General features: G+C 45.3%; 1 protein-coding gene across 13 annotated transcripts in view; it reads right to left on the reverse strand.

Annotated features, from left to right (window-relative positions):
* Window positions 1-14,446, reverse strand: part of ADD1 (adducin 1) — an 88,144-nt gene extending 73,698 nt beyond the window's left edge. For 12 of the 13 annotated variants that reach the window (XM_045474743.1, XM_045474733.1, XM_045474739.1 and 9 more), the window contains exon 1: window positions 14,248-14,428. The gene's annotated coding sequence lies outside the window, so the exon portion shown is untranslated. Of the gene's footprint in view, window positions 1-14,247 lie in introns of all 13 variants that reach the window. The other variant, XM_045474735.1, reaches the window with a different exon arrangement.
* Window positions 14,447-25,694: the final 11,248 nt, after the last annotated feature.

Below are 25,694 nucleotides of genomic sequence, written 5' to 3' on the forward strand. Positions count from 1 at the left end.
CACACAGTCTCTCGCAGGCTCTCCCCACTCTCCCCACTCGTACTCCGTCCTCTTCCCCGTTTCTCTTTGGCTTAGCATAAGGTTTTCCAAGTTTGTCCATGTGAAGCATGTATCAACACTTCATTCTTTATTGTTGCCAAATACTGCTCCACTGCATGGATATACCACATTTTGTGTATCATCTATCAGTTCATAGACGTTTGGGGTTGTTCCTATCTTTTAGCTATTAAGAATTACACTGCTGTGAACATTCGTGCACCAGCTTTTGTGTGGACGGATGTTTTCACATGGCATTTGCATTTTCAAAGTGTTTTAATAACATTCTCTCCTTTGTATCTTTTTTTTTTTAATGTTCATTTATTTTTGAGAGAGAGAGAAAGAGAGACAGAGTGTGAGTGGGGGAGGGGCAGAGAGGGAGACAGAATCAGAAGCAGGCGCCAGGTTCTGAGCTGTCAGCACATAGCCCAATGTGGGGCTCGAACTCACGAACCGTGAGATCATGACCTTAGCCAAAGTCAGATGCTTCACTGAATGAGCCAACTAGGTGCCCCTCTCTTTTGCATCTTAAAACTGCTTCATTTTGTGATGGAGAAAACTGAGGCTCAGAGCAGCAAAGTGACTTTTTCACCTACTGCTCAATCACTCTCAGTTAACCAGCAGCAAACCCACACCTTCCAGCTGAAGACGGGCTCCTTCACAACCCTACACTGCTCCATCTCCCCTGCAGGGAATTTCAAGCAAGAGCAAGCAGACGAGAAGAAACGTAATTGTAGATACAAGTCATTCTAAGTCAATCCATAAGGCAAATTTACATTGAGCCTTTCAGAGTAAGAGAAGGGAAGAGCAAACAAAGTGCTCAGGACAGGGTATTCTAAAGGCCCCCCTCAAGTGATGGCCTTCTCTTCCCCGTGCAGACTGCAAAAGCTGCCACTGCAGGGCACCGTGTAGGCACACAAGGAATAGACACCTACTGAGTCCTGTCCCTGTGGGCAGCCGGGGGCCTGGTGCAAGCCTGCACGTGCCTGCGGGTTCCATCATGACATCAGCCTCTGGGGGCTGGATGCAGAGCTAATTTGTTCTGATACAGGTGACAATATCTAGGGGGCACAAAGTACTATGGCCAGTTGTATAACTTCTCTTTCCCAACCTCCTGAAACAGTTGCTAGGCTTACGGTATTTCTGGTAATACAGTTCAGAAACAAAGGTTCATAATTACATGAGTAATATGTAACAGCCATTTACTGACAGCCTGCTAGGTACCAGGTACCTTACAATAACTGTGTAAGTTAGTTATGTGGAAACACTTTATTTGGGGGAAACATACCGCTAGTGGGAGTATAAATTGATGTAACTTCTAAGAAGCAAAATTTGGAAACAGCTATGGAAGCCAAAGCGCAAATATCCTTGGACCAGGCAATTCACTCCTCGGAATATCCCTATAAATATACTTCAGAGTGCCCAAAGATGGAGATGCAAGAATACTAACTGAAACATTTTATAACAGCAAGATTCAGAAAACAAACATCAATCAATACAGCAGTGATTAAATGACAGTCTACTTGTAAAATAGGATGCGTGAGACTTAAGGAGAACGAAATAGATTTCTGTGTGCTGATATTGGGCATTCTCTGAGATGTATTAAGGCAGAGCAAGATCAATATCACCATGTGTAGCTATTTCTAATTTTTTTCTCATACAGTTTATTAAAGTTTCTGCAACCTGTTCCTTGTTTGTTTGCTTTAAGTGAGCTCCATGCCCAATGGAGCCTGAACCCATGGCCCCGAGATCAAGTCGCACACTCTGCTTACTGAGCCAGCCAGGCACCTCTAAAGGAGGTATATGTGCCAACCACCCTTCTGGCTGTGTGATCTCAGGCAAGTTACTTAACAGCTTCCTCATCTTCAAAGCAGGATAACAACAGTACTTCCCACACAGTGCTCAATAAAAAATTACCTGTGGCTACTTTAACGATTATAGAATCATGACACTACTATAATAGTAACATTAGTAATTTCACTGTTGCTGTTATTAGATGGGCTCCAAAAAAAAAAAAATCCATTTCATACCTACACTTCCCAGCGTCAGGCATTAGGCAGATACGAGAAACCGACCTTCACCATCTGCTCCGTCTCCTCGAGCTCACGGCCTAGCTGTGACACCTAGCCCACGTGGCCTGCCCTGGTCGGTATCTGCCACCGACAGGCAACAAAAAACACCGTGTGGTGAGATGGAGCTCCACTCCCACTGCCCAAACACCTGCTCCCAGACACACAGAGATTGGAGCTCTGATCAAATGTCACCTCCTCAGTCAACTCCGTCCTCCATCTAAAATAGATCCTGCTGGGGTGCCTGGGTGGCGCAGTCGGTTGGGCGTCCGACTTCAGCCAGGTCACGATCTCGCGGTCCGTGAGTTCGAGCCCCGCGTCGGGCTCTGGGCTGATGGCTCAGAGCCTGGAGCCTGTTTCCGATTCTGTGTCTCCCTCTCTCTCTGCCCCTCCCCCGTTCATACTCTGTCTCTCTCTGTCCCAAAAATAAAATAAACGTTGAAAAAAAAAAAAAAAAAGACTTTAAAATAGATCCTGCTGCCATCATCCTCTATTTCCCCATGCCTCCAGTCTTCACAGCAGTTACTACTACCTAATGTAACATTCATTCCTTACCTCTCATTCTAGAATAGAAGTTCCCCAGAGGGGGAATGTGTCTGTCCGCTGTGCCTACAAAAATACCCAACATGTAAGAGGTGCTCAGTAAGTATATATGAAGAGATGGGACTGATATGCAAGTTAACATGGAACAGAAAATGTGCTTGCAAAATAACATTTTTAAAAATTACGTTGTTATTTTATCCTGGCAGAGAGGGTTCTCAAGGCACTGTTAAAAGATAAGTGTCCTACAGACTCTAGTCCTACTGTATTTAAAATGCCAGCTTTTGGGGCGCCTGGGTGGCTCAGTCGGTTGAGCGACCGACTTTGGCTCAGGTCATGATCTCACGGTTTGTGAGTTCGAGCCCCGCATCGGGCTCTGTGCTGACAGATTGGAGCCTGGAACCTGCTTCTGATTCTGTGTCTCCCTCTCTCTCTGACCCTCCCCCACTCATGCTCTGTCTCTCTCTGCCTCAGAAATAAATAAACATTAAAAAAAAATTAAAAAAAAATAAAATGCCAGCTTTTTCCTATATAGCATAAACTCATTTAAAAAAAAAAAAGCCTTGTCAAAATACACTGAACATTTATAAACTAACAACTATCAGAAACAACGTACATTAATCATAACTAATGTACTTTAAAAAGATACTTCTGGAATAAAGCTCAAAGGGTAAAATGAATTAAACTTGTTCCCCTTCATTCCTTCCAATTCAAGTTTCCTGCATGTAGGTCAGAATAAGCATTAACTATTAAACAGTTCTGTTAAAATTTAATATTATGCTATGTTAAGATTCCTAACTATTTTAAGGAGACATGTGATTGCCAGTAAGCACTGACCAAACTAAGGGGGTATTAACATATTTACTGTTACTAACCAAATCTTAGATTCAGTTTCGAAAACCTCAAAAAATAGGGAATTCAAAAAAGGACATCCCTTCTACTTGCCAAAATAGCTTCGCAAAGTGTGGAAAAAAATAAAAACAAAACGACATGTAGGATTCACAAGTTCACAAGTAAGTAGGTATTTTTTAGTGAATTTAGATTCTCAAGAAGGCTATGAACTTAACCTATATAAAAAGAAAAAGAAAATGTTGCAATTCACCAATTTTCCACCGAGAAAAATTTTAAAGTCCTGCTGCCGACATAACAGAACAATCTTCAAGAGTATTTATAGGAAAAAATAACTCTTCATAACACAACAATGTAAAATTTACAATGCCTGGTATCTAATAAAAAATTACCCAACAAGCAAAGAATAGGAAAATATAACCCATATTGAGAAAATAATCAAAAATAACCCGGAACTGAAAGATAAGTTAAAATTAGCAGACAAGATCATTAAAACAGTTGGTAAAACTATATTCTGTATTTTCAAAATCTTAAGTAGAGAATTGGAAGATATAAAAATACAAATAAGGGCACCTGGGTGGCTCAGCCGGTTGAGCATCTGACTCGATTTCGGCTCAGGTCAAGATCTCACAGTTGTGGGATTGAGTGCCTCGTCAGGTTCTACACTGAGCATGGAGTCTGCTTGGGATTTTCTCTCTCTCTCTCTCTCTCTCTCTCTCTCTCTCTCTGCTCCTCCCCTGCTCATGCTCTCTCTCTCTCTCCCTCTCTCTCTCTCAAAATAAATAAACTTAAAAATTTTTTAATAATAGATAAAATAAAATAAAAAATTAAAATGATGCAAATAGAACTTTTTAATTTAATGTTACTTATTTTTGAGAGAGAGACAGAGACAGAGCACGAGCAGGGGAGGGGCAGAGAGTGGTAGACGCAGAATCTGAAGCAGGCTCCAGGCTCCAGGCTGCCAGCACAGAGTTTAAAGTGGGGCTCGAACTCACAAACTGTGAAATCACAACCTGAGCCGAAGTTGGACGTTTAACCGACTGAGCCACCCAGGGTCCCATGATACAAACAGAACTTCTAAAGATGAAAGCCACAAGGATCTAGGAGTACTGATTCATAGGGGCGCATGTACCCCAATGTTTATAGCAGTGCTATCAACAATAGCCAAATTATGGAAAGAGCCCAAATGTCCATCAAATGATGAATGGATAAAGAAGATGTGGTTTATATATACAATGGACTATTACTTGGCAATGAGAAAGAATGAAATCTTGCAATTTGCAACAATGTGGATGGAACTGGAGGGTATTACACTAAGCGAAATAATTCAGTCAGAGAAAGACAGATATCATGTTTTCATTCATATGTAGAATTTGAGAAAGTTAACAGAAGACCATTGGGGAAGGGAACGGAAAAATAAGTTATAAACAGAGAGGGAGGCAAACCATAAAAGACTCTTAAATACAGAGAACAAACTGAGGGCTGATGGGGGGTGGGGAGGGGAGAGGAGAAAATGGGTGATGGACACCGAGGAGGGCACTAGTCGGGATGAACACTGGGTGTTGTATGTAAGCAATGAATCATGGGAATTTAAGAGGAAGAGCTAAGAGCACACTGTATACATACACTGTATGTTAGCTAACTTGACAATAAATTATATTTAAAATATATATGTACAAAAGTAAAAAATAAAAATAAAGATGAAAGCTACAATGCGTAAGATGAAAAATTACATTGAACGAGACTAACGGTAGATTAAACACTGCAGAAGAAAAATTAGTGAATGTGAAGATACAGTAATAAAAACTATCCAAAATGAAACCTACAGAGAAAAGACAATCCAATAAAAGGGCATCAGTGAGCTGTGGGATAACTTTTAATGGTGTAACATGCATAGGATTGGAGCCCTCAAAGCAGACAACGTGGAGAAGGAACAGAAAAAAGTGTGAAAAATAATGGCCAAGATTTTCCCAAACGTGATGAACACTACAAACCCAAAGATCCAAGAAAAAAAGCTCAATGTACCCCACAAGCACAAAAACATGTACACTAAGCACATCAAAATACGACTGCTCAAAACCAGTAACAGGGAAAAATTTTTAAAGCAGCCGTAAAAAAGGACATGTCACGTAAAAGAACAAAAATTAGGATGACAGCAGATTTCTTGCAGGAAATGTTGCAAGTAAAAACCCAGTGAAGCAATACCTTTTGAAAAAGTAAAAATTAAAAGGGTTGAGCCCAACAGTTTCAAGTTCCAAGTCTTCTGGCTCAAATCTACACACCTCTGTGTAGCAAACTTCTATGGCAATACCACCTTTGAATTGCAATGATTACATTTTCTTAGATGAAATATACCAAACATCTGCTTTCTTAGTACATACACCCAAAAGGCAGGAGATAAATATTTGTTGGGAGTTCATCTAAGAGAATTTACTGCAACCTGTGGGCCACGTATAATGCTACCAGTTCACTTACATTATATCTAATCCCCATAAATATGCCAAATGAAGTAGGAAATAGCTCGTTTTACAATTCAGGAAACAAGGGGTTAATTTGGCATAGAAAATTACACAGTGAGGTGTAACCAGGTCTTTCTAATTCCAAATAGCTCTTTCTATTAAAGTACAATTGAAATATATTAAAGGGAAAACGTAAAATACAAAAGTTCATTCTGGAACAGAGCTAGAATAATAAAATGGAGAATTCTATTCAAAGAAAGTAAAGCAGATTTCTTCATGAAAACAAACAACAGTCTTTTTTCCACTTATTATAACGAACAGGCCCCCAACAACTGCCCTATGCCCAATACGACATGGTATTTCAGAACAGTGTTTCTCATACACAGTTCCTTAATGGATGCAACAAAACACAGGCCACTAGCAGACAAAACCATTTGGTTCAGGAGAGAGGTCTAGTTCGATCTAATGATAAAACTTAGACCCTGGCCGGAAATCAGCAAGTCATGATCCCCGCCCCCCCCACCTCCGACCCAGCCAGATGCTTTTATAAGGGCCACAAGTTAAGATTAATATTTAAAGGTTGAAAAAATGATATTAAACATAAATAATAACAGATGATAGATATGCAAATCAATTCAGATTTCAGCATCCATAAAGAAGGTTTTATTGGAACAGTCATGCACATTCATTTGCATATTGCCTATGGCTGCTTCCTGCAACAACAGTAGAGCTCAATAGTTGCAACAGAGACCCTACAACTCTGAAAGCCTGAAATACCTATTATCTGGCCCTTTACAGAGAATTTGCCAACCACTGCTTTAAGGGAACAGATGACCCACACCACTTTTAACAATCTGCCATGAACGTTACTCCTCACAACTTAGCTTTTAAAAAATAACTGAAGATCTCTAACGCAACAACTATTTCTTGAGGACCTACTCTCTGTGCCAGGCATTGTGCTGGACTCAAAGGCAGCAGTAGTGAGGCACAGCCCTTGCTCTCACGGGGAAGACCAGGACCAACAGTTATAATCAGCTGCCTACAGTGTCAGGACTGAGTATACAGAAGGAAGGCAGCACAGCCTGGTGGTTAAGAGCATCGTCTGTGGAGTCAGGCACCCTTGGTCTGAATCCCAGCTCCACCACCTAACTGTCTGACCTTGGCAATCATCTACACTCCCTTAGTGTTTTCATAGATAATCTCATGAGCACTGAACAGGACTGTTGTAAGGATTAAATGAGCTATTACATAAAAGCACAACGCCTGGCCTATAGCAGGTACTTAAAAAGATGAAAATTCTAGTTTATAAACTCAATTTGAGAAATTCTGTCTTGCTAATTGAAAGCATATCCCTGGTTTTCAACAATCATTTAAACAGAGAGAAGGACAAACCTCAGCAGAAAATCCAGAGGCACTTCACATGACACACACACCCAATGTGGAAGAAACACCACCTGCACAGAATGGTCATCTTGGGCCCACTCAACACTCACTGAATGGGGGACCACTGTTCTGGGGAATACATCTGAATCACCTGGTCAGCAGGTCTAGATGGGATTCCTGCCTGTGTGTTTAAACCACAGCCATAAAACATGGTAACAAAAAATTTAATCTTAAGAAACTTCCCATTTCTCCTTCACAGAATGATATTTTCCCTTTACCCACCATACCCAGCTCTCAAGGGTGAGTTTAAACTACCTTCTTTATGTAGCCTTCCCTGAAGCTTTACGACCTTATGTTTTTAGCTATCATTGTCTTAAGAGTGTGACTTAATTTCCCAAAGACTTAAAGAGACTGAATCTTAAATCACTCATTCCACAAATATTTACTGGGCACCTACTGTGTGCCTGGTTACCATGCTCAGAGCACTGTGGGAAGCAAAACCAAGGTGTTGTAAGAGATAAAACTGGAGATATATATGGGAAGAGGCCAAGCCTTGAAAGCCCGGTCCAGGAGCTCTGGATTTACGGACCAGGGAGAATTGATGAAAAGCTCTAAGAAAGGAAGTGTCATGGTCTAGTCTGTGACTCAGAACTCGTTCTAACAAAAACACAAAGGGGCCAGCTTAAACAGCAAATAAATATGCTCTCTGCCTTCATAAGGTATGCTTGCTATGGGAAAAAAAAAAAAAAAAAAAACATGAGTAAATAAACAAATCATTAAAATTGAAGGACACAAGAAATGTCTGAGTTAGTAACAGGGGAAACCTACTTGAAAGAGGGAGGCAGGATAGGGAGAGTCTCTTTAAGGGACTTTTATGCAGGGGACTAAAAGAGAAGGAGCTGGCCATGCAGAGTGGTATAAAAGTGTTCACTCTAAGCAAAGAGATCAATGTGCGATTCCCTAAATGGGAAGAGCGGGCCTCCAGGAAAATCACTATAAATGCAGGATAAATGAGCAAGCAGAAGAATGACAGAAAGTGAGCTTGGAGATCATGTTAAGAAATTTGGATTATGTCGTTAAATATAAATGGGAAGTCACTGGGTTTTTGTTTGTAAGATGACTTATTTTATTCTGAGTACATAATCCAACTGCATGAACTAAAACATATATCCAAAGATATATAAACTTATCCCATCAAGAGTAATTCTCCCTCCCATGCCATCCCTCAGCCACAGTTCCCTGTCCCTAAAGGCAACCACTTTTATCAATCTTTGAAAGGTTGCAAGCAAGGCAGACCATGATCTAATTTATATTACATGAATAAATCACCCTGGCTGAAATGTGGAAAATGGGTAGGAAGGATGCAGGGAAACCAGCCGGAGGCTGCTGTGCTGGTCCAAGGGAGATGTGACGGCTGCTGGGCCCCAGGTGGTGATAGCAGAGATGGGACAGGACTGGTTCAGAATGCATGATGGAAGCATAATTGACAAAACTGATGTTAGCAAAAGAGCATTAATAACTACAGCTATAGGAACTGTTTTTCACCCCCTTAAAATCTATAGGCCTAATATTTTAGACTTTAAAGCTTAAATATCTCAGAGTTCAGGCAACATGTATGTAGGTAATAGGTGAGAGAACGATAGGTAAGACCAGAAACACAGATTACTACAATGTAATGTTAACAAGTCAATTAATAATGGACTCGTGTGTCAATATGAGTTAGATGATTCTATCTCAGAAATGGACTTTGCAAAAAACTTACATAAAACAGTACTGCTGTAATTGAGGAGCTGAAATGGCAGCTATTAAAAAGAAAAAGAAAAATACAAAACTGAAGTCTTTAATATCTGTAGCTGTCAACCACCAAATAAAGACTAAAGTCTAGTCAACTGAATTTCTGAGTATGAAATCAAACCTATGAGAAGTATTTGCTTCCAATCTGATAACTTAAAATGTACCAGAGAATTCTCATTAACTCATAGTATAAGGGGAAAAGCCCATTAATGGATAAGATTTTTAAGTTAAGTATTCATTAAAAAGCACTTATGTGGTATATCTGCATAATGGAGTATTATTCAGTCTTCAAAAGGAAAGACATCTTGCCACCTGCCACCAAATGGATGAACCTGGAGGACATTATGCTAAGTGAAGTCAGCCAGTCACAAAAGGACAAATACTGCATGATTCCACTTATACGAGGTATCTAGAGTAGATAAAATCATAGAGACAGAAAGAATAGAACATGGGCTGAGGGCAAGGGAGAAGGTGGGGATATTGACTTATGGGCACAGAGTTCTAGCTTTACAAGATGAATGAGGTCTGGGATGGATGGTAGTGATGGCTGTACAACAACACGAATGTATATACCAGGAACTGTACATTTACAAATGGTTAAGATGGTAAATTTTATGTTATATGTATTTCACCACAACTAAAAGAGGCCTTTTAAAGCACCATGAGATAATGTGTATATATTACTATCCATCTAATAAAGAGGAGGTATGAATATAACCATAAAATTAAAATGTACAAAGGTTATCTATAGGGAAGAGAGGATAGGTGAAAATGAAGAGACAAAAAGAAGCTTCTTTGCCTATACCTTGTTTCATACATTTGATTTTGAAAGACTTTTAATATTTTACATCATTATAAAATAAAATTTTTAAAAAGCAATCCCTAAATATTGAAAGAAAAAAAAAAAAAAACTATGCACCGAGTAGTAACAAAATCAGAGTAACTATTCTAAGCAACTTTTTTTTTTTTAAGTTTACTTATTTGTTGGGGGCAGGGAAAGGGCAGAGAGAGAGGAAGAGAGAGGATCCCAAGCAGGCTCCACACGGTCAGCACAGAGCCCAATGTGGGGCTTGAACCCACGAACCCATGAGATCATGACCTGAGCTGAAACCAAAAGTCAAATGCTCACCCAACTGAGCCCCCCAGGCACCCCTTTAAGTGACTTTAAAACACAGTAATTTGACTTTATATCCCTCACAGGGATGCAAAACAACTCAAATTTTATTAGTCGATAGCAGTTTTAGCATTCTTCTTCTGAGACTCAGATGTGTATGGTGTGGGATGAAACAGTGAGTAGTTCGAATCAAGCTGTTTCTCTTGGAAGAAAAAAAGATACAGGTGTAAGATCAAGAAGGTTAAGTAAGTCTCTGCACAGTAACCTGTGATCTGTGCACTGAAAAGACCTAAAAACAGTGACCCAACCCAATAGCACAGAACTACCCCAGGACACAGACTGTCATTCCTAAACACTGTTTTTCATTAAAAGAAACCAAGGCCCCTTGAAAAAAATGGATGATTCCAGGGCTTGGGAAAGAAATGTACAAGATGAGCCTGGTGGGGTGTGTCACACTAGAATGAAGATCAAAGACTTGAGAGTCCTGTTTAAAGGATTTAGGAGCCAAACTGAACAGATTCCTATTGGACAAAGATTAGACAATCTCAGCATCAATAAAGACAATGTCTACAATGGATTGAACCATATCAAATATCAAGTATCGGACACCGATGACACACCATTGACACCGGTGACAATGACACAAGCATGCACAATTCACTGGCAACTTTTAGAGGATTCCAACTCATTTTGAGAACTAGTAAATAATGGAGAGGAATTAAGCATTTATCCTACTCTTCCCAAAAGAGCTAAAATTCAGGGTAACCAAATTACAGAAGAAACATTTCTCTTTATAGAAGCATTCCAGGGGGCGCCTGGGTGGCGCAGTCGGTTAAGCGTCCGACTTCAGCCAGGTCACGATCTCGCGGTCCGTGAGTTCGAGCCCCGCGTCAGGCTCTGGGCTGATGGCTCAGAGCCTGGAGCCTGTTTCCGATTCTGTGTCTCCCTCTCTCTCTGCCCCTCCCCCGTTCATGCTCTGTCTCTCTCTGTCCCAAAAATAAATAAACGTTGAAAAAAAAAAATAGTTTAAAAAAAAAGAAGCATTCCAGTTAATAAATGATGAAATTATAGGATTAAAATAACATTTTCCAAAGCCTAATAAAATAATGACTCCAGGCATTGAGCATCGAGGGTTGCTAACAAGACCACTAATCATAATCTGCCTACTAACCTACTGAAGTCTTTTGTGCCAAAAATAAATCCTGAATCTGATCACACCTTTTGATTTACCTACCGGTTTACAATCAATTCTGTGTAGTTAAACTACAATACAGAATAAAATCCAGACTGGATATAACTCCCCAGGACAAACCACTCACTGAGTTTCATCAAATAAATTACAAAAGAAGACAAAAGATGGAGGGGGAACCTATAAATTAAAACAAGTCACAATGTATAAATAGCATTTGGATCCTCATTAAAACTGTTATTAAAAAACTGTAAGACAAGAAAATTTTAACATTGGTTGGGTATGTGAAGGTGGATGAGAAAGTATTCATGTTCTGTGATGGTGGTACTTAGGTTTATCTTTTTTAAAAAGATATGTAAATACACATACTGAAATATTTAAGTTAAAATGACGCGAAATCTGGGTCTGGGGGGATACAGATAAAGACTGGCTAGGGGCACCCGGGTGGCTCAGTCAGTTCAGCGTCCAACTCTGGATCTCAGCTCAGGTCATGACCTCATGGTTTGTGACATGGAGCCCCGCCTGGCATTGGGCTCTGCACTGACAGCTCAGAGCCTGCTTGGGATTCTCCCTTCCTCACTCGTGCTCTCTCTAAAAAGACTGGGGTGCCTGGGTGCCTCGGTTGGTTAAGCATCCAACTCTTGATTTCGGCTCAGGTCATGATCTCACGGTTCAAGAGATCCTGCGTCGGGTTCCATGCTGACAGTATGGAGCCTGCTTGGGATCCTCTCTCTCTCTCTCTCTCTCTCTCTCTCTCTCTGCCCCTCCCTCCCTCTCTCAAAAAATAATAAACTTAAAAAAAAATAAAAAGACTGGCTATTAACGCCTGTTTAAGCTGGATAAGGGTAAGCAGGGAATTACTACACCATTCTCTCTACACATGCATGAGAACAATTAAAGATGTAAAATAAATAAGTCAATTTACACTTTAAGTTTCATATAATAAAAACATCTTTCTTATTAATTGTCAAACCGTTAAAAATTGAGTCAATCAAGGTAAATTTTAACACTGGTTGGATATGTGTTTTTTTAACAATATTTTTAAAAGTATCTTTTAAGGCACTTCGGTATTTACTCTTCTGACAATACAGCGACTACTTGAAAGAACTAACTGGGAGCTATTATCTACAGAAACAGCCTTTATGGTAAAGTCTGCAACACAAAGCTGAACACCAAACATAACCTTATCAGTACCAGATAATGCCAAAGAGTTAAAGGAGAAAACGGCCGGCTGTACAAATTAACTTTCAGAGAGAAAACTATCCCACCTTTTGGAAACTGGTTAGAATTTACATTCAGGGCATGCAGTGAGCCTCTGTGACTGAAATCTAAACATACCGACAAGCAGTAAAAACAAACCATACCAGCTGTCCTGCTGCAAACCGCATCAAAACTCTGAAAAGCAGTTCTGACTGCCGAAACCATTCACTTCCTTTAAAAACACCTTTACGGGGGCACCTGGGCGGCTCAGTTAAGCATCAGACTCTCGGTTCCAAGCTCAAGTCATGATCTTACAGTCCACGAGTTCAAGCTCGGCATCCGGCTCCCCACTGACAGTGCAGAGTCCGCTTGGGATTCTCTCTCTCTCTCTGCCCCTCCCCTGCTTGCTCTTTCTCTCTCAAAAATAAATAAATAAACTTTAAAAAAAAAAAAAAAAAAAAAAAGCCTTTACTCTTCTACTTTCCCCACAGTCAGATTGGAGGAATGTATTAAAATTTTGGATTTTAAAAAATAACTTATACATTGCTAGCATCGGCCCATTAATTGAAGGCTGAATTTTACAATCTCACCCTGATACAATTCACGCTCCTGGCCAGATACGCCCTCCCCGCTCTGGTGCCTGAACTCTTACTCCTCCACACGCGCTCGCTTTCACTGGAGGCCTCTATTGTGGTTTTGCAAAGGAGGCAGAGTGGACCGAGCCTATTTCTAATCCCCATTAAGATTTCAATGCGTTTTTCACACATAGAAAAAAAAATCTTTCCGTAATAACTTACCAGCAATACATGCAGCTATTACACGTGTTTTTATCCTTAGGAATTTAACAGTTGCCTTATGTCATTTAGGCATAAAATTATATGATCGCACCACCAGCAGTTTCCGGTTAACCAAAATATTTATTTCAAGGTAGATATGCAAGAGGTGAACACAAATCACCTACAAAATACCCTGAGCCGTAATTGCAAGGGTACAAACAAATGTTATTGTTAAAGGCAGAAGCCCTCTGCAACCTCCCCAGAACAAACGAAAACCAAGCACAGAGAGGGAGGAAGATGACCGCCAGCCCCTCAGTAACTCCCATCTGCAGGCAGGTTGGGCTGGCACACCCCGTCGTCTGTGAAAACACCAGAGCCCACAGGCAGCACCGGATGCTCGCGACCGTGCCCAAGCCCCGAGCCGTCGGCGCTGCAGGCCACAGACGGGGCCGTCGCGAGCACCCGCCGACCCAGCGCCGGGTCCCGCGCCTCCTCTTCCTCGCGGACCCCCGACGCCCACCAACCAGCCCACGGCGAGCTCCCGGGGCGCTCCCACGGAGAAGTCCGAGTGGCCAGGGATGTGCAGAGCGCCGTCCCCTCCGCACCCGGTCACCGCTGACGACCGCACCGCGGGGACCCCTCCCAGCGCGCCCCGGCGCCCGACTGGAGACCCGCCAGCGCCCCGCCCGGCGCAGCCCCCCACACTCCGCGGAGGCCCCCGCGGGCCGCCCGCCTCCACCCGGCCTCCCGCGCCGCAGGCCCCGCGGCCCGGCCTGCAGCTCCCGGGCCCCTCCGCCGCGCTCTGGGCCCCGCCGCCGCCCCTGCGAGCGGGCCTCACCTCAGGGGCGAATCGCAGGCAGCGCACCGGCTCCCAGGTCCGAGTGCGGCCGCCGCTCGTCGGCTCCGGCTCGGGCTGGGGCTCGGGCTGGGGCTCGGGCTCCGCCCCCTATCCGCCGCGCTCACCCCAGCCCGCAGCTCTGGCCGGCCCGGCCTCTCCGCCCCCTCAGCCCCTGGCGCTGCCCCCGCCGCCGGAGCTGGGTGCGGCCTGCGGCACCGCAGCCCAACAACGCGCTACCCCATAGGTCCATCCCGCGCCGCACCGCCCAGCAAATCTTCCTGCGATTGGCTGACCGTGAGGCGGGCCTCGCGGAGGGGGCGGGGCTCGCGCTGGAGGGGGAGGGTAAGGGCGGAGGCCCCGCCTGTGGCCGCCGCGGATCCCAGAGGCCCCACCGGCTGCGGCCCAGCCCGCCCCCTACGCGCAGGGGAGGGTCCCAGCTACCTGCCGGCTGGGCAGGTGCGTGGGCACCGTGGGTCGCGGCCTCACAGGCCTCGTCACGGACGCAGGTGGGCCGGCTCTGCCAGCGGCGCCTGCTCTCCCGGACCCGCTTGTGCACTCGCGCGTTGTGCACTCGCGCGTTGTCGCGGGCCAGACCCTGGTGAAAGACTCGTGCGGGCCAGGTGCCCCGGGATGCGCAGCAGGCCTCCCAAACCGTCCCGTTCCCGGCCTGGGTGGGCGTCCGCTCCCTGCCCACCTCGCGGACTCCTCCAGCGCACGGACCCTTGGACCCGGCCCCCGTGAGCCTGGCCCTGTGCTTGTGTCTGTCCAGAAGCCCCGCAGAGCAGCGGGCGGGACCAGAGGCCGAGTTTGAGGCTGGCAGCCTGGGTGGAGTCAGGACAAGGGGGTCTGTGGATGGTGATAAGTCACCACACACAGGGTGGCCACCTGGTGCCCAGGGCCTACCCTGCTGATGCTTGATGAACGAGCACCGTTCTCCGCAGAGCCAGTAGAATGAGTCTAGGCGGGGGCATTGGCAAGACCAGGACACCTGCCAGTGACCTGGAGCTAGCCTAGAGACCAGACCAGCACCTCTTAACCTCTCCCTCCTGTTGTCTCATCTGAATACCCCCAAAAGGCCCAGGAGACAGGGAGGCAGAATTTCTTGTTCCCTTTATACCATAGGAAGCTGAGGCCCAGCACTGGGCAGGGGAAGAACAGCGTGGAACCCAAACCTCCCTCCTCAGCAGGAACCTCTTTGGCTTTGCCCCCAGAAGACTCAGGGATATTGTGTATGGGTAATAGTCAGTGATCTCTGATCTTGGGGCACTTCCAGACAAGACTCCATAATTATGTCAGTCATTTTTTTTAATGTTTATATATATTTTTAAGTGTATTTACTTTTATTTAAGAGGGAGCGAGTGGGGGAGGGGCAGAGAGAGAATCCCAAGCAGGCTCTGCACTGTCAGCACAGAGCCTGATGCAGGGCTCGAACCCACCAACCATGAGATCATGACTTAAGCTGAAACCAAGAGCCAGAGGCTTAACTGACTGAGTCACCCATGTGCCCTGTTTATTCTTGAGAGAGAGACAGACAGAGCATGAGCGGGGAAGGGGCAGAGAGAGAGGGAGACACAGAATACGAAGCAGGCTCCAGGCTCCGAGCTGTCAGCACAGAGCCTGACACAGGGCTTGAACTCACAAATTGTGACATCGTGACCTGAGCCAAAGTCGGATGCTTAACTGACTGAGCCACCCAGGCACCCCAGTCACTTCTTTTTAAAGAGATTGATTGAGGGGTGCTTGGGTGGCTCAGTCAGTTAAGCCGTCCGACTTCGGCTCAGGTCATAATCTCACGGTTCATGAGTTCCAGCCCCGCATCAGGCTCTGTGCTGACAGCTCGGAGCCTGGAGCCTACTTCAGATTCTGTGTCTCCCTCTCTCTCTGCTCCTCCCTGCTCCTGCTCACTGTCTCTCTCAAAAACAAATAAACATTTAAAAAATTAAAAAAAAATTGGGGCGCCTGGGTGGCTCAGTCGGTTGAGCGACTGACTTCAGCTCGGGTCATGATCTCATGGTTTGTGGGTTTGAGCCCCGCATCAGCCTCTGTGCTGACAGCTTGGAGCCTGGAGCCTGCTTCGGATTCTGTGTCTCCCTCTGTCTCTCTGCCCCTCCCCTGCTCATGTTCTGTCTCTCTCTGTCTCAGAAATAAATAAACATTAAAAAAAAATTTAATAAGAAAATAGAGATTGATTGATTTTTGAGAGCACGCTCGTGCACATGTACGGGGCAGGGCGAGGCCAGAGAGAGAATCATGCAGGCTCCATTCCCAATGCAGAGCTCTAGGGGAGAAGGGGGCGATCTCACTACAGAGAGATCATGACCTGAGCTGAAATCAAGAGTTAACCACCTGAACCACCCAGGCACCTCTGCATCAGTCACTTGTTTCCCTTGCACCCAGGAACAAGGCCTAGCGCATAGAGAGCTTGCTAAAAGAAGGGAGGGAGGGGGGAATAGAAGATGATTGAGAATCAATCATTAAGTAGAGACACAGAAGACAAAAAAAGACCCAGATCAAGCTTCGAAAGGTGGAAAATACATCTTTATGAATGTGAAAAATACACTGAATGGGATTAACAGCAGATTATACACAGCAAAGGAAAAAGTGAACTGGAAGACGGGGAGAAAGTAAATGAAACACAGAAATGAGCCTGAAAAGAATGAACCCCACATCAGTGAGCTGTGGGACAATTTCAAGAAGCCTAATAAATGTGTAATTGGAGTCCCTGAAAATGTGGGTGGGGGGGTGGGAAGAAAACAAGTACCATTTGAAGAAACAATGGCTGAAATTTCTTTTCAAATTTGATAAAACAACTACAAACCTGCGGATACCAACAACTCAGAAAGTAACTTCTGGCTTGCTACCGGGCTCTGGTGGAAATGGAATGTTTCTATGGGACATCAAACGTGAGGCCAGCATCGCCCATCAGTTGGTCCCATCAGACTAACAAGACATAAAGTCAGGTGATACATCATAATCTAAGTGGCAGATCCAGGATTGGATGGATTCATGTGGATACAGAGGTCCAGATCCTACGTCACCTGCCCCTGTAGCACCAATATCTATCAGCTCACACCAGTCGTCTCAGGGGGATTCCCTGTGACACAGTGCCAGAGGAGCAAAAAGCATGTGCTTGGTTCATAGGAAAGTTGGCTGGTATGGGCTGAAAATGGCCTACTGCCACACTATATCCCCATTCAGCAACTGCTCTGAAACAGTGGTGAGGGGCACTCGTGCCACTAGGCAAAGCTTCAGGCAGTGAACTTGGCTGTTTACTTTGTGTGGCAGGAGATGTTGCTGGGATTCATGGACAGTGGCACATGGCTTATTTGGTTGGTCAGGAGCCTGAAAGGAGCAATCTCAAAATTTTGGGAACACAGAGGTCTGGCGACAAGGCATGTCAATGGGCCTGTGGGAGTAGGCGCAAAGAATGAAGATCTCTGTACTTCATGTTAATGTGCACCAGTGAGCATCCACCACAGAGGCTGAAAACAACCAAGCAGATAGAATGGACTGGCCAATGAGCGTCAGCCAGACTCTGTCCTCTGCCCCCATATTGCTGGCACAGTGGTCTCCTGAATGAAGCAATCATGGTACCAGGGTGGAGGCTATGCATGAGTCTAACAACACGGACTCCTGTAACCAAGGCTGACCCACCAACTGCCACTGCCACATGTAACCTGTCAGCATCAGAGACCAGGGCTGAGCTCCCTGAAGGAGCCAACCAGCTATTTGTTGGCAAGTTGATTACACTGGATCCTTTCTATTCTAGAAAAAGCAATAATTCATGGATCCGGGTGTGGGTTTGCCTTTTCTGCCTGCAATACTTTCTGCCAACACCACTATCAAGCTCACAAAGTGTCTACTTTGCTGACATGGAATCCCACATAACTGCCTAGTTACCAAAGGACCTGCTTTATGGTAAAGGAGGTATGGCAATGGGCACATGACCAGGAGCCCACCATTCCTACCAAATATGCACCATCTAGAAGTTGCTGGTATACTACAGTGATGGACTCACCTCATGGAGATTCAGATGAGGCTCCAACTTGGAGAGGACACCTGGGAGGTGGGGTGCTAGCCTCCAGGAAGCAGTATGCACTTTATATCAATAACCACTTTATGAAGCTCCATCCCTAATGGGCACAATGTCCAGTAACCTATTACAGGAATTTGTGCTTCCTGTTCTGCAACACTAAGTGCTGTGAGCTTAGCCACCCTAGATGTCACCAAAGAGGACACTTCTACCAGGGAGCATAGTAATGTTGAAACTATGGCTACCACCTGATCACGTGGGACAATTTGTGCCAGTAGATCAGTGGGCACAGAAGGGAGTAACCATATTGGTAAGGATACCTGACCTGCAGTATTAGGAATGTGTAGAGCCACCTGCCACGTGATGAGGGCAGGCAGGAATGGGTTTAGCACTCAGGCAACCGGAGCAGGCATTCAGAGGAGTGGGGCATCTCTTGGTACTCCCCCACCCAGAAACTGTAAACAGGCAAGCCTGGCAACATGTCCTGGTAAGGGCAGGCCCCCAGGAGCTCAGACCCTCAGGCACGAGCCATCTAGGAGAGCCAAAGTGTCAGCCGTGAAGAAATCTAAAATGGGTGGTAGAAAAGGGAGATGGTGAGTATCATTTGTGGCCTGGGAGGGCAACTGCACCAGTGAGGGCTACAGCTCATCTCTCCACCCACCTCTCAGAAGTTCCCCCAGATACTCTGACCCACTAGAACACTGGAGAATCTATGTCTGAATGGACTGACCTTAAGGTAAGAAGCAAGTAGATATGAGTAGTTCACCGGGCGGACTCAGTCGTCGCTGTTCGTCCCTACCCAGATTACCTTTCTGGCTTGGTGTCGGAAGCGGGCCCTGCCCGGGTGCTGAGTGTTAGCTGCTAATGACCCCAGAGCCCTGCCTCCAGTGTCGCCCTGCCCAGGACATTGTCTCCCTACTTGAAGAGCCTACAGCCAACAACTGGCTGATCCAGGGGCACCTCAAAGCAGGATCAACAGTGGGACAATCCACACTCCAGAGCTCCCCATGGGATCAGGCTGAAGCTAGACTCCAGCTGGGACTCCCATCCTTTCTTTATTCCTTTTCCCTATCCTGGTTCCCCCATTCAGCTTATCCTGAGAACATTCCCTCTATAAATCACTCGCGCAGGAGCCCCATTTCAGGTTTTGCTCCTAAAGAATTGAATCTAAGAGAATTGCATATTAAAAATACTGTCTACAACCCAACACCAAAAAAGCAACCAACCCAATTAAGAAATGGGCAGGGGCACCTGGGTGGCTCAGTCGGTTGAGCAACTGATTTCAGCTCAGGTCATGATCTCACGGTTTGTGGGTTCGAGCCCCGCGTTGGGCTCTGTGCTGACAGCTCAGAGCCTGGAGCCTGCTTCAGATTCTGTGTCTCCCTCTCTCTCTGCCCCTCCCCTTCTCATGCTCTGTCTCTCTCTCTCTCCAAAATAAATAAACATTAAAAAAAAAAATGGGCAAAGGACTTGAACACTTTTCCAAAGACATATAGATGGCCAATAAGCACATTTGCCCAACATCGCTAATCATTGGGAAACTGCAAATCAAAATCACCACGAGATACCACCTAACACCGATTCAGAATTGCTATAATAAAAAAAGAAAAGAGTAAGTGTTTAGAAAGGATGTGGAGAAATTATGCATTGCTGGTGAAAATGTGAAATGGTGCAGCCACTGTGGAAAACAGTAAGGTGGTTCCTCAAAAAGGCAAGCAGAGAATTGCCATATAACCCAGCAATTACACTTTAGGGTACATACTCCAAAGAATGAAAACAGAGACTCGAACAGATATTTGTACGTCCATGTTCATAGCAGCATTATTAACAATAACCAAAAGGTGGAAGCAACTCAAGTGGCCAGTGTAAGATGAATGGATAAACAATGTGGTCCATCCGTACAATGGAATATTATTCAGCCTTAAAAAGGAAGGAAATCCTGGCACCTGTTACAACATAGATGAATAGTGAAGACACTACGCTGAGCGGGACAAGCCAGACGCAAAACAACAAATTGCTACATGATTCCACTTATATGAGGTTCCCAGAGTAGTGAAATCCATCCTCGTAAGCGCCAGGCTAATCTCTGTATCAGTCCCATCAGTCTATGTGCTGCCAAAACAAGCAGAGGAAGTACTAGCCTTGCAGGGCTCGAATTCTCAACCTGGGTGTTGTTAGCATCACACTCAAACCAAGTGAGCTAACCGGCCAGCTGTGTGCCAGAGTCTCTCAGGGGGAGAAAGCAGATGGTGGGAGCCAGGGGCTGGGGGAGGGAGAATGCTGAGTTGTTTAATGGGGACAGAGTTTCCCTTTCACAGGATGAAAAGAGTTGTCAGGATAGATGGTGGAGATGATTCACAATAATGTGAATGTACTTAATGCCACAGAACTGTACTGTTAAAATGGTAAATCTTGTATTACACATATTTTATCATAATAAAAAAAAGTTTTTATACTATTAAAATACACCTTCCTGGGGTGCTTGGGTGGCTCAGTTGGTTAAATATCCGACTTCAGCTCAGATCATGCTCTCACGGTTCTTGAGTTCGAGCCCCGCGTCGGGCTCGGTGCGGGTAGCTCAGAACCTGGAGCCTGCTTCAGATCTGTCTCCCTCTTTTTGCCCCTCCCCCACTAGTGCATGCACGCCCTCTCTCAAAAATAAAAAAATAAACATTAAAAACATTTTTTAAATACACCTTCCTTTTCCAAGGGGGGCGGGGGGAAGAAATACTGCCTCGGATGGAAGTTGTTTTCTTTTTCCTTTTTTTTTTTTTTTTTTGGATGGGAGTTTAAAAAAATTAGACAATAAACAATTAGACAATTAAACAACAGAATTAGATACATACAACAATGATATCAAGTAATTAAGGAGATCGATGGAGCTAAAGTCACCTAAAGTCCTTGTGCTGTCTAGGAAGTAAAAGTATTACTCCAGGACCCAGGTAAGAATAGAAATAGACTGTATAACTTTCAAACTAAAAGAGGGCTGTGGAATGACTGGAAAAAAAAAAAAAAAGTTGCTCAATCCAAGAAAGAGAAAGGAGAAAAAACCCTGCATGGGTGCCTGGGTGGCTCAGTTAGTTAAGCACCTGACTCTTAATTTCAGTTCAGGTAACAATCTCACAGTTCATGAGTTCAAGCCCCGAGTCAGGCTCTGTGCTGACAGCTGGGAATCTGCTTGGGATTTTCTCTCTCCCCCTCTCTCTCTGCCCCTCCTCTGTTCACACGCACACCCTCTCTCAAAATAAATAAGTAAACTTTAAAAAAAAAAGAAAAAACAACCCATAAACACAGATGGGGTAATACAAGTCGTAGATTTAATTAAATTAGATACAAATGAACAAAATGCTCCAGTTAAAAGAAGAGGTATGTCCTATATGCTAGAAACTAAATGAAATTAAAAACATATACAATTTGCAATAGACTAAAAGAGATATAAAGTATCTATGAATCGAATCTAATAAAACTTGAGCAGGCCATCTTGGTGGCTCAGTCGGTTAAGCGTCCAACTTCGGCTCAGGTCATGATCTCACAGTCCGTGAGGTCGAGCCCCGCATCTGGCTCTGTGCTGACAGCTCAGAGCCTGGAGCCTGCTTCAGATTCTGTGTCTCCCTGTCTCTGACCCTCCCCCATTCATGCTCTGTCTCTCTCTCTGTCTCAAAAATAAATAAAAACATTAAAAAAAAAAAAAAAAACTTGAGCAAGATCATAATGGACAAAATGATGAAATCCTATTGGCAAACCTTAAAGAAGGCTCAAATTAATAGTGAGGTAGACAGACCATGTTGATGAGTCAGAAGACTCAATGTTGTAAAGATGTCAATTTTCCCCAAGCTGATTTACAGCTATAATGAATTCCCAATCGAAAGATCGGCAGAGGGATGCCTGGGTGGCTCAGTCGGTTAAGCGTCCAACTCTGGTTTCAGCTCTGATCATGATCTCACAGTTTGTGGGATCAAGCCCCATGTCGGGCTCTGTGTTGATAGTGTGGAGCCTGCTTGGGCTTCTCTCTCTCCCTCTCTCTCTCTGCCCCTACCCTGCTTGTACATGTGCTCTCTCCCTCTCTCTCTCTTTCTCTCAAAATAAGCTTAAAAAGATCAGCTGAGTTATTAGTGACATTGACGAGCTGATTTTAAAACTTAAGTGAAAAAGAAAGTGAGAGAAAAAATTCACATGGAAGTAGAAAGAGCCATAATAGCCAAGACACTCTCAAGGAAGAAAATAAGGTGAGGACTTACTTAGCAGATAGAAAGACATAATCTAGTGACAGTAACTAAGATAGCTGCTACTGGCATAGGAATAGACTGACAAATGGAACAGAACAGAGTCCAACAACCGACCTACATACATATGGACATGTCACAGGTGGCGTTGCAGATGGTGGGGGGAGAGCAGATTATAAATAAATGGTACAGGAAGAAGTGGGTAAACTTATGGGGGAAAAAATAGACGTGAACCCTTACCTCTCACCATAAGCAAAAGAACAATTATAAAGTTGGAGACGATATTTGCAATACGCATTACTGACAATATCAAGGCTACGTAAAGAATGTGTATAGATTAACAAGAAAAAGGAACAACACATAGAAAAATGTGCAAAACATTTAAATAGACACTTCACAGGAGACAAGTCACAATGGTTAATAAACACATGAAAATATGCTCAAGCCCACTAATAGTCAGCTAAATGCAAATTAAAGCCATAATTATACACCCACCAGATTGACAAAAAACAAAATCTGACAATACCAAGTGTCAGCAATGATGTGGAACCAAGGGAACTATCTTTTTTACTGCTGGTGGGAGCGTAAACTGGAACAATAAAATTCCTGGAAGAGAGAAAATGTTCTGATGCCCTAGAACCCAGCAGTCAGCCTCCTGCGTGCATAACCCTAGAGAAACTCATGAAACATGGATAAAATTGTCGCTAGCAGCATTGTCTGGTACTGCCCCAAACTGGAAGCAAACCAAATGTCCGTCAACGATAAAATGGACCGTGAACCGATACACTTATATAACGGAATGGTTTTCAGCAATGAACGGGAACTACAGCTGCGCCCAGCAACACGGACAAATCCCAAAGACATGACAAGCAAGAGAAGCCAGACGTCAAAGCTTCATCTGTAGGATTCCATTCACATAAAATACAAAAACAGGAAACCGCTGCAGTGGATGTACAATTGAGTGGTGAAGGCTTTATAGCAAAACAAGAACATGAGCCTCACCAAAGCCAGGGCAGGGGTTGCCGATGAGACCGGGAGAGTGGTGCTGTGGTGGGGAGGGAACACGGGTGCCAGAGAGGCTCTCTTTTTTTTTTTTTTAATTTTTTTTTTCAACGTTTTTTTTTTATTTATTTTTGGGACAGAGAGAGACAGAGCATGAACGGGGGAGGGGCAGAGAGAGAGAGAGACACAGAATCAGAAACAGGCTCCAGGCTCTGAGCCATCAGCCCAGAGCCCGACGCGGGGCTCGAACTCACGGACCGTGAGATCGTGACCTGAGTTGAAGTCGGACGCTTAACCGACTGCGCCACCCAGGCGCCCCCAGAGAGGCTCTCTTGATGGGATCGTAAAAATGTTCACTTCATAGCAATTTGTTAGGCTGCACATTTGCATTTGGCTCATTTTTCTGAATGTGTTTTGCTCTATGGGGGAAGAAAGAAAACAAGGAGCATGCTTCAGCTCTGGGTAGCTCAGAGCATGGCCAGAGCTGAAGCCGGGGGGTGATGCAGGAGCAGCTGTTGGGCAGCCTCTAAGGATTCATGAGGAGCAAAGGAAGGTCTGAAGGAGGCAGACGTGTCTCGGGTCAGCTGTGTGTGTCAAGACTCTCCCTCTCGTGGGAGCATGCCAGAAGGGAGCTTAATGAGGGCTAGCCATTACCAACCATCTTTGAGGGTCACTGCCCCCCTGGACAGGAGCCCTCCCCGAGGTCCCCCCATCAGGCCATCTTTTCCAGGGGGTGGGATAGGGCATGCAGGCACAGACACAGCAGACTGGATATGGCAAGCTTCCCAGTGAGGGGCTCCGTGCCACGGGGTCATGGCCAGAGACAGAGGCCCTCCCCTCACTGCCCTCTAGACACACGGACTTGGTTTAAGTGCCAGCTCTGCCCCCTGTTCCCTGTGTGTCCTTCATGTCCTCCAGGCCTCCCTTCTCCCTTGGCCCTAAGCCGCGGACTCTTCTTCCCTGGTGCCCTGTCAGGGTGGCCCATCGCCACAGGGGTGCGGAGAGGTGGGGGGGGGGGGGGGGGGGGAGGGGTGCCTCCTTGGACCAGCAGGGGGCGTCCTTGAAATGCACCCCAGAGTTGGGGCAGGGACTTGTAGCACATCTGGACTCACTCTGTGAGGTCTCTTCTGGTTCTAAAAGCATCTCTTTTTACCATGAAAGTCTATTAACAGAAGGTAGAGAAGCTCCTCGTACTCTTTCTGACCAACTATAAGAAAAGTAAACCCACGTTCAGTCCTCTGCTTGGAGAACCTCACAAAGGGTCTGGGCCTTTCACAGGACCAGAAGTTGGACCCATCCCTAAAACCCACCATGATGCTAGACAAGGCAATGAAGCCTCTCTGAGCCTCAGTTTCCCTATCTGTAAGATGAAGAAGCAGGCTAGCCCCTGGGGCAGGTCCCAGGCCTTCTATTTATCCCCCCGAGACTGGGCCCAGAGGGCAAAGCAGAGGGAAGCAGGCCAGTTTGCTCGCCCCAGGGCTGTGGCCCCCTTGACTTGGTCAGGGCATACCTAAGAACGGTGCAGACACTCCACATGACTATCAGAAGCCCCCAGGAGTGATGGGGAGGTAGCCAGGGGCTGGGGGCTGGGCTCAGAGCAGCAAAGGATAGGTCACATGGTAGCAAGTGGCAGAGCTGGGACTTGAATCTAGGCTTCTCAGACCCTCCGTTTTCTCACCTATCAAATGGGAACATAGCAGCTTCTCCATCCAAACTATGTCAAGTATCCATGGGGCTCAGTGCCTGGAACCCACGAAGTACTTGGTGAGTGGTAACCACCTTCCAACACTATAGGAGGAATAGAACATTCACGGCAGGTCTCAGGAGGGAGTGGATCCCTCTGGCTCCTCCTTTATGCTGGAGACCATGCCTGCGACCCCATCGGCCACCCAAAACACACACTCTTACCACTGAGGCCAGGGCCCCTGGGGCAGCTCAGGGAGGCAGGAGCCTGTCCTGCGCAGGCATAGGGCCCAGAAGGAGAGGTAAAGCCAGTCCAGGCCCTGGGGTGGGTCTTGGGCAGCAAGGCCTCATCCATCCAAATGAGCAGAGGACCTATCACCTGGCTCTGGGCCCCAGAACCTCCAGACTTTCCAGCTCAGAGGTCTTCAAACACATTTTAGCCCCATGTTAGCCAGAAGTGCTAAGGCATCCCACATCCAGCAGCACATCACCAGCAAGCAGACTCC

This window comes from Leopardus geoffroyi, chromosome B1 (assembly GCF_018350155.1).
Source record: "Leopardus geoffroyi isolate Oge1 chromosome B1, O.geoffroyi_Oge1_pat1.0, whole genome shotgun sequence".
Taxonomy (NCBI): Eukaryota; Metazoa; Chordata; class Mammalia; order Carnivora; family Felidae; genus Leopardus; species Leopardus geoffroyi.